At 41.4% G+C, this 11,011-nt stretch overlaps 1 long non-coding RNA gene across 1 annotated transcript; it reads left to right on the top strand.

The window, feature by feature from the left end:
* Positions 1-232: 232 nt before the first annotated feature.
* On the top strand, positions 233-10,648 carry LOC133384420 (uncharacterized). The gene is made up of 5 exons (XR_009762554.1): positions 233-305; positions 3,802-3,951; positions 4,420-4,467; positions 6,412-6,642; positions 10,305-10,648. It is a non-coding gene; the product is annotated as an uncharacterized LOC133384420 (long non-coding RNA).
* Positions 10,649-11,011: the final 363 nt, after the last annotated feature.

Genomic DNA, 11,011 nt, shown 5'->3' with positions numbered 1-11,011 from the left:
GTCCAGCTGCAGCTCATTAGCCAAGAAGGCAGGCAGCTGAATCTTATCTGTAGTGCCTGGTACCAATTTCAGGAGACCTGAGTACTTGTAAATTAGTAGGCCTGGCCCTGCGGCGAACTTTTAGACTATTTCATCACCCAGAGGTGTCATGATTGGCTAATTGGCCCTCTTGCTGTTGCTGGGCAAATTCCCATAAAAGAGGGGCTAACTTTCACCAAATTGTCCCATTCCATCTTGATTTACCTATGTGATGTCTAGTGCTATAAGGAGTCTAAAGGGGATTGGCTGTATACTTTTTTTTGTTTGTAAGTATTCTAGCTTAGGCTAGGTAAGCTTTGTTATTTTGGGTTTGTGTTGAACTTTCTCATTGTATTTTGTCTAGATGTTGACTATGCCTAACTCTGTTTCAGAGTATTGGACTTAAAAGGAATTTGTAGGCTGTTCTTTTATATGCAGTTTTTAATATATATTTAATAAACTACCTCATATTACTTGGTGTGTGTTACTTGGGGCTGTGGCTCTGAAACCAGTACTTTGACTACAAAGCTACTGACTACTGGATTGGGTTTGGCTGGAGTCTCCAGAGGAGTGAGTGTAAAGTTTGGCTTTTGCTCTTAGGAATCTCTGCCAGTCTAGTTGGTGCTTTGAGTTCCCCTGGACAGAGTGGGAAACCAGGTTAAGGGGTGATGGTAGTCTACCTACCTTACAGGGCTGGCATTGGGATTAACTCAGTCCTGATATGGAGAAGCACAGGATGTGACTGGCCCTGAACAATTGCCACTTCTCAAACTGGGGGAGGTAACGTGCAGGGTACCTCAGGGCTCAGTCCTGGGCCCAGTGCTCTTCAACATTTTTATTAATGACTTGGATGAGGAGGTACAGGGAAAGCTTATCAGATTTGCAGATGATACAAAATTGGTGACTGCTGTTGATAACCTGTGAGTTTAGATGAACTAACATTTGACATACAAGGACTCTATGTAGATATGGAAGGAGAAAGCAAGAACCCTCAGCCCTATGCATTCACTGGCAAGTGGGCTAGTCTTGCCAATATCAATAGGAAAGCTAACAATTCTATGACCTGAAAAATGCTACCTGAAAGATCATCTTACCCTTTATACCCAGTCGATCACTGTGCTTGGCAAGTGAGGGCCTCCTATAGATACCATCTTATCAGGAGATCAGTTCTGCACAACATAGAAAATTGACCTTTAGTGTCATGGCACCTACCCTGTGGAATTCCGTCCCCGTAAATATTAGACACGTGCTATCTCTGTTATCTTTTTGGCACCTAATGAAGACCTTCTTCTTTCTACATAGGTGTTAAGTAGAACCCTTATCCAAGTCTATACCTGTTTTGGAATTGCTTTTTAAGATGTTTTTAAAGTTTTTTTTAAAGATGTTTTTAAGATATTTTATTTTTAAGGTGTTTTGTTTTTCAGATGTTTTAAGAAGTTTTTAGTGTTTTGTTCCTTGTTTGCTATCTTGGGCTCCTTCTGGGAGGAAAGGTGGGATAGAATTTTAATTAAACAACAATAATATGACAGCTCTAGGGATGGATCCTTTGGTTGGTGCCAGTTTGAAAGCATTTCGTTGACCTAACAGGCTGGTATTGATTCCAGTTCATTCTTTGTCTGCTAGGCATTGCTTTTACAGATCCGTTTTTTTCCTTTGCAAAAAAATGTTGAGATTAATATTGATATTTTAAAAGAAAATATTGATATTTGGAAAGAAAAAATCAATAAATGAAAGGAAAGATCAATAAAACTATTGTTCTTAATACTGACATTTTAGAGGGGGTTTTAAAAATATTTTTTGAAAATAGCCATAGAAAATTGCTGCATAAAAATCCAGTCCACAACATTAGAGAATAAGAGAATTAATGGAAAATTTGGTACCAAATCCAAATTGTGCAGAATTGTAGCACATCCTTGGACAGCTAATATAAAGAGACCTAAATATGTAATAAAAGGTTTACTGAGTAGATACAGTAAAAGGCATCTAAAGCTTAACACCAGGATCGAATAACTATCAGTATGTTACTTGGTGAACTTTCTTGACGTTTCATCATGTAAGGGTTGGTTACCTGGAGACAAGGAGATGGTTCAGTAGAGAGAGAGAATCAATGAGCAGGTCAGAGACAGCAACATTATATTTATTTACTTACCAAAATGTAGATACGACTTAATCAAAACAAACCTTTAACCAGTTTACTTAAATGGTATGAAGTACTAAACGGCTTGAGAGGACCTTGTTGTCTCCTTGGCTCCCTTGATTGCTGCTGGATGAGTAGCTGCAGTAACTCTCTAACCATCTGAAGTGGAGGCCCTGAGGCCATCACTTCCTTCCATCTTTAGGCTGCTAAGGAAAGTGTGACGCTTGTGCTGTACCAACAGAGTCCTCACCTGAAATCTTCCAGTGTCAGGCAGCACTTCTCCATTATGTCTACTAGATAACTTGAAGGAATGCCCTTTCCTTACAACAGCTTGGATGGACTGCAAAGACAAAAATGCCCCCATCGCTCACTGGATTTTGAACCTTTGATTTTCAGTCAGCCCAAAATTATTTTCATTTTCCATACTGTCTACTCTGAGATTTCCTCACTTTCCCTAAGAAGACAGGAGCAAGAAAGGTATGAGTGTTTGTTGGGTAGAGTATCTTTAGCAAAAAAGGTCCATGTCAAAAGACGCATCGAGAGATTTTGCTCTGAAAAGCTGCATGACTTTTCAGTTGTTACTTTCCATCACTACCACCACCACCACACACACTTGAGAAGTCCGCAGCAGTTCTCAGCATTGAGATGCATTGATGCAATGATGTGAAGCTTTACCTATTGAATTTCTGCCTTTTGTACAGTTTCTAAAGCCACAAGAGCTCTGCAGTGGGTGTGGCGGGAGGAGATGACAACTTTTTAAAAAAAAAATAGCTCCTTTTGTTTGTTTCAAATGTATTTATGGCAAGGAGCTCAGGGTGGTATATATACCCATTATAATCTCATAATCATCCTTTGAGATAGGTGAGGTTCACAGCCAGAGACTGGCCAGAAGTCATCCAGTGAGTTTCTTGGTTGAGTGGTGGAGATTTGAATTTGGGTTTCCCAGGCCTTAGATCAATACTCTAAACATTACCACACTGGTTTATTTGCAGGCTTCAGGGAAGATAAGATTCCCTCATTACAGGATTATGAGGACAGGACACTGCTGACTGGTAGAACACACACTTTGCATGGGAAAGGTTCCAGGTTTAATACCCAGAATCTCCACGTAGGGTTGGGAAAGACTCTAGCCTGAAACACTGGAGAGCTTCTGCCACTCAGTTTAGACAGTATTGAGTTAAATAGACCAATGGTCTGACTTGGTATAATCCCTCTTCCTCGGTGCCTATGTTGTTAGTATTCAGAACAAAAACAGACAGCTTCCTTCTGAGGAGCATCTGGGGGACAGTTGAATTTTGAGTCTAGGGATGGCTAGCTAATTACTGACACTCTACTGCTTCTGCTCCCAGAAAGGAGGAATCTCCACAGTTGCCACTGCAAGGCAACTGCTGTAATCTTGGTGACACTTTGAGCTTGGTTTTCAAGTTATCCTGAATCGGGTACAGAATCCAAAGCACCCAAGCATCTTGGTTTTAATTTTAAAAAGAGACATTTCTAATCTTTATGATAATGTACATTATCATAAGGACTATCATTTTTCAAACAAACCAAACTGAGATGTGCAGGATGCTGAATTTTTGCCTGATCATTAAATGTTGCGCTTGTGTATTGTTATCTATGCATTCCTCTCTCTTTTTCTCTTCTAGACCTTACAGGCAGATAAACTCAGTTTTCCTCTAGCCTTCCTTTCTTCATGATGTGGGTGTTGATTGTAGCCGAGAAGCAAGCAGGATGCCCTTTGGCCCCTTCAAAGAAGCAAACTAGAGCATTCAAATGGACTTCTTCTAACCCTCTAGGTATCAACTTGACAATCCCTGTTTCCTGGGATATGTCTCTGGACATCAACCAATAGGAAGAGCAAACACAAATCTAGTTTGTAAACAAGCCAGGATATCAAACCACTAGCAAGTGTATAAACAAACCACAGTTCCCTGAATATGAATGTAATGGGGAACTGTGGTTTGTTGAAACGTTGACATTAACCTTATTTAAATCCTGTTGGTTTCAGTGGCAGAATTAAGAGATTTATAAGTGCTTAACATTGATTGGATTATACCCAAGTCTTCCTGCTGTTTTACTAATAAATTGGACTGGGGCACTCTTGTGCTTGCACAGCAGACTAGTGTACAAGTGCAAGTTCTAAATGTGAACAGTTAATTTAAAGACAGCGGCAGGTAAGCTTTCCAGCTGTTGTTTTTTTCTTGTATTGCTGACACCCATAACAAACCAATCTCCATTTATTTCTTATGCCCCTTCACTTTCAGTCTCTTGGGAACAAACATAATGAACACATCTGCAACAAAGAAAAACAGGTATTGCTTTCTCCACCTTTTATCAAAGCTTTATTGAGCCTATACATTACTACTCTAGCCAGTCTTCTGCCTTTACATTTAGAAAAGAAATTCTTAGAAATCTGCATATTTTGAATCTCTGCTAATTGATCTTTATAGCAAGCAGAATGAGTCAAGGAGTTACTGGCCCTGAATGAACATTATAAACTGTCTTTCACTTTTTAAAACCTATGATTCATTATTTACACAGCATATGTCATACCTTGATGAGTTTCATAGGCAAAAGCAGAACAAGTCTGTGCACCCCAGGGAGCTTACAGTTTTGGCTAAACAATGGAGATATAATGAGGCAAGGAAGGAGAGAATGCTAGCAAGTGATGAATGTGGGGAAATGCAGTCACATATTCTTAAAATTTGGTTAAAGTTGGGAATGAGGATTAAGCAAATAGAAAGGTGCGGTTTAAGAAAAGGGGATCTGAAGGAAGAGGGAGAGGGAACCACACATAAGGGAGAGTTCCATAACTATGGGGCAGCAAGGAAGAATCATGTTAGAGTTGAGTCAGTGAACAAGACCTTTGTGAGGACTCAGTGGAGCTGAACAGGTATGAATAGGATTGCACTGTGAGGATGCAGACTTGGAGAAATGGAGGCCATAGGTGAGGATATCATGACAAACAAAGGCCTGAAAAATAGGGCTTCAGGACCGGACCATTTTTTACTTCAAGTGGGGGAGTCATATGCTTTCTTGTGTGAAAAGCTCCTTGCTTATGGAAAGCTAGCACATCAGGGAGACTATATCTCACACAAGGGCAACTCTGACTAAGTGAATGACTAAAGTATTTTAAGAAGAAAAGTAACAAACAAGAATACCAATTATTAATGGTAAACCTCTGATATTAATCATCCTCAATGAAATATGTGAACTGTATTATATCAACTGTATATTTTCAAGTCCATTATATAATCGTGAATATTGAATTTTGTGATAGGAAGAGGGTATGTGACATTTCTTTAATATTTGACTGGTTCTGATAGTGATGCTTTGACTAAATTCACAGAGTGTTAACATCTACAGAGAAAGTTAATTACCAAATCTTTTAATGAGATTCCGAGGAGTTTCATTACTCTAAGGAATAGGTTCCCATGGAAGAAAATGCTATTAGCTCCTCAGGGCACAATATGTAATTCTATCTGTGCTCCATCATTCAACTTCACTTGCACTGAGAAATTGATTTGTAGTTATGGCTCATCAAAACTGTCTCCATTATCTAGTTACAAGTGTGACCATAATTTCTTTCTCTAGTGACAAAATGCTAATATTTACAATTTGCCTCGAAAAGTCACTTGACATCTAAGATTTTCTCCTATGTTACATCTTTCATCCAGATCCAACCCATGTTTATTAGAAGTAAGCTCTACTTACATTCATACTTAATTTTGTGAACATTTTTTATCTTATGATTTGTAAAGTCTCATCCTCTTGCCCAAGACTGATCAGGTGTGTTTTTGATACAGTGTGCAGAAACTATTTCTTAGATTATTTCACTACTTTGGATTGTGTAAGAATTGTAAAATTATGCAACTAATATAAGTTTTTAAAAACTGCAGCCTAAAATTTCATCCCCTTTCTGCTCAAGCACCGGCCCCAGCTGAACTGTAGCCTGACCCACCCAAGAACTGTTTGAGAGTACCATCATGGCACTAATGACCTTTCCAGGGAAGTAGAAGTTACACTCTGAACAGTCCCTAACAGATCAGTGTTGTGGCAAAATAGCCCTAGGTGAGTACTGTTGTGCTCAGGTCCTACTTGTGTCTTTCCCATAGGCTTCCCAGGTTGACCACTATAAGAAATAGGACTAGATGGAGTGTTCCAGCAGGACTTTTCTTATGAGCTTAGTAGTGCTATCATAAGGCTGATTTACACTTACTGGTAATTGCATGGGATTTTCATGGTTTTCTCCACAGAATTTCAGTAACATTCATATGTATCTCAGAGTGTCATGAGTGAGGACACCACCACAGTTCCTTCCCACACCAATGTTGCCATCGTGGATAATTGATTTGTCACTGGATAACTAAGTGGTTAGAGTGTTGGGCTGATTCATGTGAGGAGATCCAGGTTCAAATCCCCACTCTGCTAACAACCTGGGTGACCTTGAACCATTTACTATCTCGCCGTCCACAGGATAAAATAGGGTAAGAACTATGGATGCTTTATTTGGCTCATTGGAGAAATGGCAAGATATAATGTAATAAAGATGGGTATGAACAACAGAAATGTAGCCACTCCTGAATAACCAACGTGGCCATAGAGCATATGCTTTGCATTCAGAAGATCCCAGGTTCACTCCCCAGGCTCCCAGTGGAAAGAATTTCAGTTAGCAGAGTTGGGAAAGATCCTTGCCTGAGACCGTGGAGAGTGTTATTAATTGACGTAGACAGTCTTAAGCTCAGTGGGAATAAGGCAGTTTATAGGTTCATATGAATGACATGGGAAGGAGCCTTGAGGAAGCAGCTTCTACACCACTGCTGCTAAGTGTTAATTGACCCATAGTCCTGATATCTGTTGATGCAGGTTACTTCCTGGCCTCAAGCAATAGTGCTATCTTTTCATGCATGTCTTTTCAGTGCATGGGGGGATGCACATGAACAGGCCTGGTGCCAGCAGACAGCTAGGTCAGGCATTGGCCAAGAGTCCCAGGGACTCAGAAAGGCCCCTTATCAGCTTGACCTGGCCACGGTGCCACTCTCCTGAGGGGACCCTGCACAAGTGTTTTAGCAGTGGACAGGTAGGGGTCCCACTTTAGAATGCGATCAAAATTCGACTCCCATCCACGGTGGCCACCCGCCGTCTTCATTCACCCAAAATGCAATGCTTTGGCCTATAGATCTATGTGAATGGTTTACTCTGGCTCTTACAGATCCCCAGTGCCTTCAGAACTACAAGCCAGCACTGGCCACATGGGAGTGTTGCAGATTAATATTTACCAGCTGCTGACATGTACTAAACAAGCTGCATGAGCAGGTTTGGTCTGAGTTAGAATTAGAAACTAATAAACCCTCCATTCAGGTGTAATGACCATAGTACCACAAAGAGTTGGAAGGGTCATTGGAGGACATTCAGTGCAACCCCTTGCTCAAGATTGAATCTGCAGGGAAGGATACAACTACAGTATCCCTAACAGATGCCTTTCAGTAAATACCCCCAGTGAAGAACAGCCCATCACCTCCTGTGGCAGTCTGTTCCACTATTGATCATATTACATAATAATAATAAAATAATAATAATAATAAAATTTTATTTTTAGGCCGCCTATCTGGCCGAATGAACGGCCACTCTAGGTGGCGTACATAGATTAAAATAAGATACAACATATAAATACAATTATAACATCAGTCTTCAGTTAATCAGCCCACCCACATCTGTACATTATAAAACTAAAATTAACTAGGAATCATGTATGCCCGCTGAAACAGCCACATTTTTAATCCTTGGCGAAAACCTAGCAGGGAGGGGGCATGGCGAAGGTCATATGGGAGAGAGTTCCAGAGGGTGGGAGCCATAATCGAGAATGCCCTCTCTCTGGTCCGCACCAGCCTAGCTGTTTTCACTGGTGGGACCGAGAGAAGGTCTTGTGAGGCTGATCTCATCAGGCGGCATATATGGTGATGCTGGAGGCGCTCCTTTAGATAAACTGGACCGAAACCATATAGGGCTTTAAAGGTTAACACCAATACCTTGAATTGGGCTCGGTAAACAACTGGTAGCCAGTGTAGATCTTTTAGCACTGGAGTGATATGATCCCGCCGGTGGCCGTTCTTGATCAACGATGCCGCCGCATTCTGTACCAGTTGTAATTTCCGAACCATCTTCAAGGGTAGCCCAGCGTAGAGCGCATTACAGTAGTCTAAGCGAGAGGAGACCAGGGCATGCACCACCCGCGGGAGCAGATGGACCGGAAGGTAGGATCGTAGCCTCTGTATCAGATGTAATTGATACCAAGCTGCCCGGCTCACTGCTGACACCTGAGCCTCCATGGACAGCTGGGAGTCAAGAATAACCCCGAGGCTGCGGACCTGGTCCTTTAGGGGCAATCTTACCCCATTCAACACCAGGTTAATGTCTCCTAATCTTCTCTTGTCTCCCACATTGTACTACAGTAGGGCCCCGCTTTACGGCGCTTCGCTTTACAACGATTCGCTAATGCGGCGGCTTTCAATTAGGGAAAGTCCCCGCATTAAGGTGCTTGTTCCGTTTTTACGGTGGCTTTTTTCCGTCGCGCGCCATTCTGACATCATTTTCGCACAACGCATCCCATTATCGTCAATGGGTTCCGCTTTATGTCGATTTCCGCTTTACGGCGGGGGTCCAGAATGGAACCCGCCGTATGAGCGGAGCCCTACAGTATTAGGACATTTATCCTAATGTTTGGATGAAATTCTAGTCCTTCCCTCTGAAGCAACAGAGAACAAGTCTCCTCCATCTTTTGCATGCCAGCCCTTCAGATTTTTGAATACAGCTCCTCTTAACCTTCTCTTCTCCAGGCTAAACATGTCCAGCTCTTTCAACTGTTCTTCATAGAACTTGTTTCCAGACCCCCCCCCCACCACCATCCTGGTTCATCTCTCTGGGCACTTTCCAGTTTGTCAGTAGTTATATTCAGGCATTTTTAAAATATGTAGAATAAACCCACAAGGAGGGACCAATGGGGACAAGCAAGCTAGCTCTGCCCCTATTGTTATTCTCACTGCCCTCCACAAGTTGGAGGGCAACTATCTGAAGCAGGGCGCTCCTGCAGTCATGGATGCTTTCCACAGGTTTCAGAACCCTGATTTTCCATAATTCTAAAATGAGGCTGGAGCTTTCACCAATTCAGGAGGCTCCTGCTTCGAATACTAGTGGAAGGAAATGAGAATTATGGGGGACACTTGTCCCAACTGCTCCACTTTTGTGTGTTTACACAGTTAGAGAACACCTGAAGAGGCTAGTGTCCTTAAAATGTGGCACTGGCAACTGGACACAGTACTCCAGAGATTCAGCCTCACCAGCCCATCATGCTTACTTTTTTAAATTTGGAAACTTTATGCTTCTGTTAATACAGTCTAAGCTGTATCACACTACCAACTCATGTTCAGCTTGGGATCAACTAAGAGAGGGATAGCCAATGTGGCATCCTCCAGATGTGATGAACTATAACTTCCATCCTTCCTGACCATTGGAACTGTAGTCCACAACATCTGGAGGGCACCATGTTGGCTATCCCTAGACTTAGACCACATTCATACCATACATTTTATTATTCCACTTTAAACAGACCTGGCTTTTCCTAAAGAATCCTGGCAAGTATAGTTTGTGAAGGGTGCTGAGAGTTGTTAAGAGACTGCTATTTCCCTCACAGGGCTACAATTCCCAGAGTTCTCAGGGAAGAGGGATTGACTATTAAACCACTCTGCAAATTGTAGCTCTGTGAGGAGAAGTCTCCTAACAACTCTCAGCATCCTTCACAAACCACATTTCCCAAGATTCTTTGAGGGAAGCCATGATAGTTCAAAGTGGAATAATAGTGCAATAAATGTATGGTGTGAATGTGGTCTGAGTCATCTAGATACTTTTCATATGTAGTCAAGCCAGGTCTCCCCTATCCTATGATTGTGCCTTTGATTTATTGTTATTATTATTGGTATCTAAATGCAGGCCTTTACATTTCTCTTGATTTCATCTTGTTGGTTTTAGTCTAGTGTCTCAGCCTAGCAAGATAATTCGGAAACTTGATTCTGCCTTCTCAGATGTTATGTATTCTTCCCAGCTTTGGGTCATCCAGAAATCTCATAAGTATACCTTCTATGCCCCATTACAGGAAAGAGCCCTGTGGTACTCTACTCCAGAGTTCTCTCCAGGATGATAGAGCCATTAATGAGCACTCATTGGATATCCTTTTTCAGCCCAATCTGAACAGTAGTATTGTCCAGTCCACATTTTACCATTTTGTCAACCAGGATATCATGGGGGGAAATCTTGGAAAAAAGATCTGCATAGACGTAAATTGCTCAGTCTTTTTTTACCCCACTCACATATAAAAATCTTTGGAGAAACTGGAACAATTGGGATCCTTTCAACTGAAGACTGAGACAGACCTCTACCAATGAAGCCAATAAAGTATAGATTATACTTGTTCTTTAGAAAGAGAAACTTTGAGAGCAACTTCCCAAGGTTCTTACAGGAAGCGTTGTTGGAAAATAAATCTCATTTTGCAATCATGTGCATGTAGTATAGTAGGATTCTCTACTATTCCCACATGATGATAATAATAACAGGACTTCTGCTTAAAGTCTACAATCTTGCACTGATTTTACTTAAAAATTAACATTTCATTAAAAACCTTCCAGTGTGACTCACAGTCTATGATTCAGAACTTCTCAGGCCCTTTTGTAAAGGGCAGCATGCTAATGTCAGATTAATAAGGAGGGGAGAAAACTAAAGCGGATAGAACTAATTTGGTGCTACTTCACAAACCTTGCTGCTCGATTGCCCTCCCCCCTTATACACATATCCCTCTTACTCATA

The sequence above is a fragment of the Rhineura floridana genome, chromosome 4, assembly GCF_030035675.1.
Source record: "Rhineura floridana isolate rRhiFlo1 chromosome 4, rRhiFlo1.hap2, whole genome shotgun sequence".
NCBI lineage: Eukaryota > Metazoa > Chordata > Lepidosauria > Squamata > Rhineuridae > Rhineura > Rhineura floridana.
This window is presented reverse-complemented; position numbering and strand designations above follow the sequence as displayed.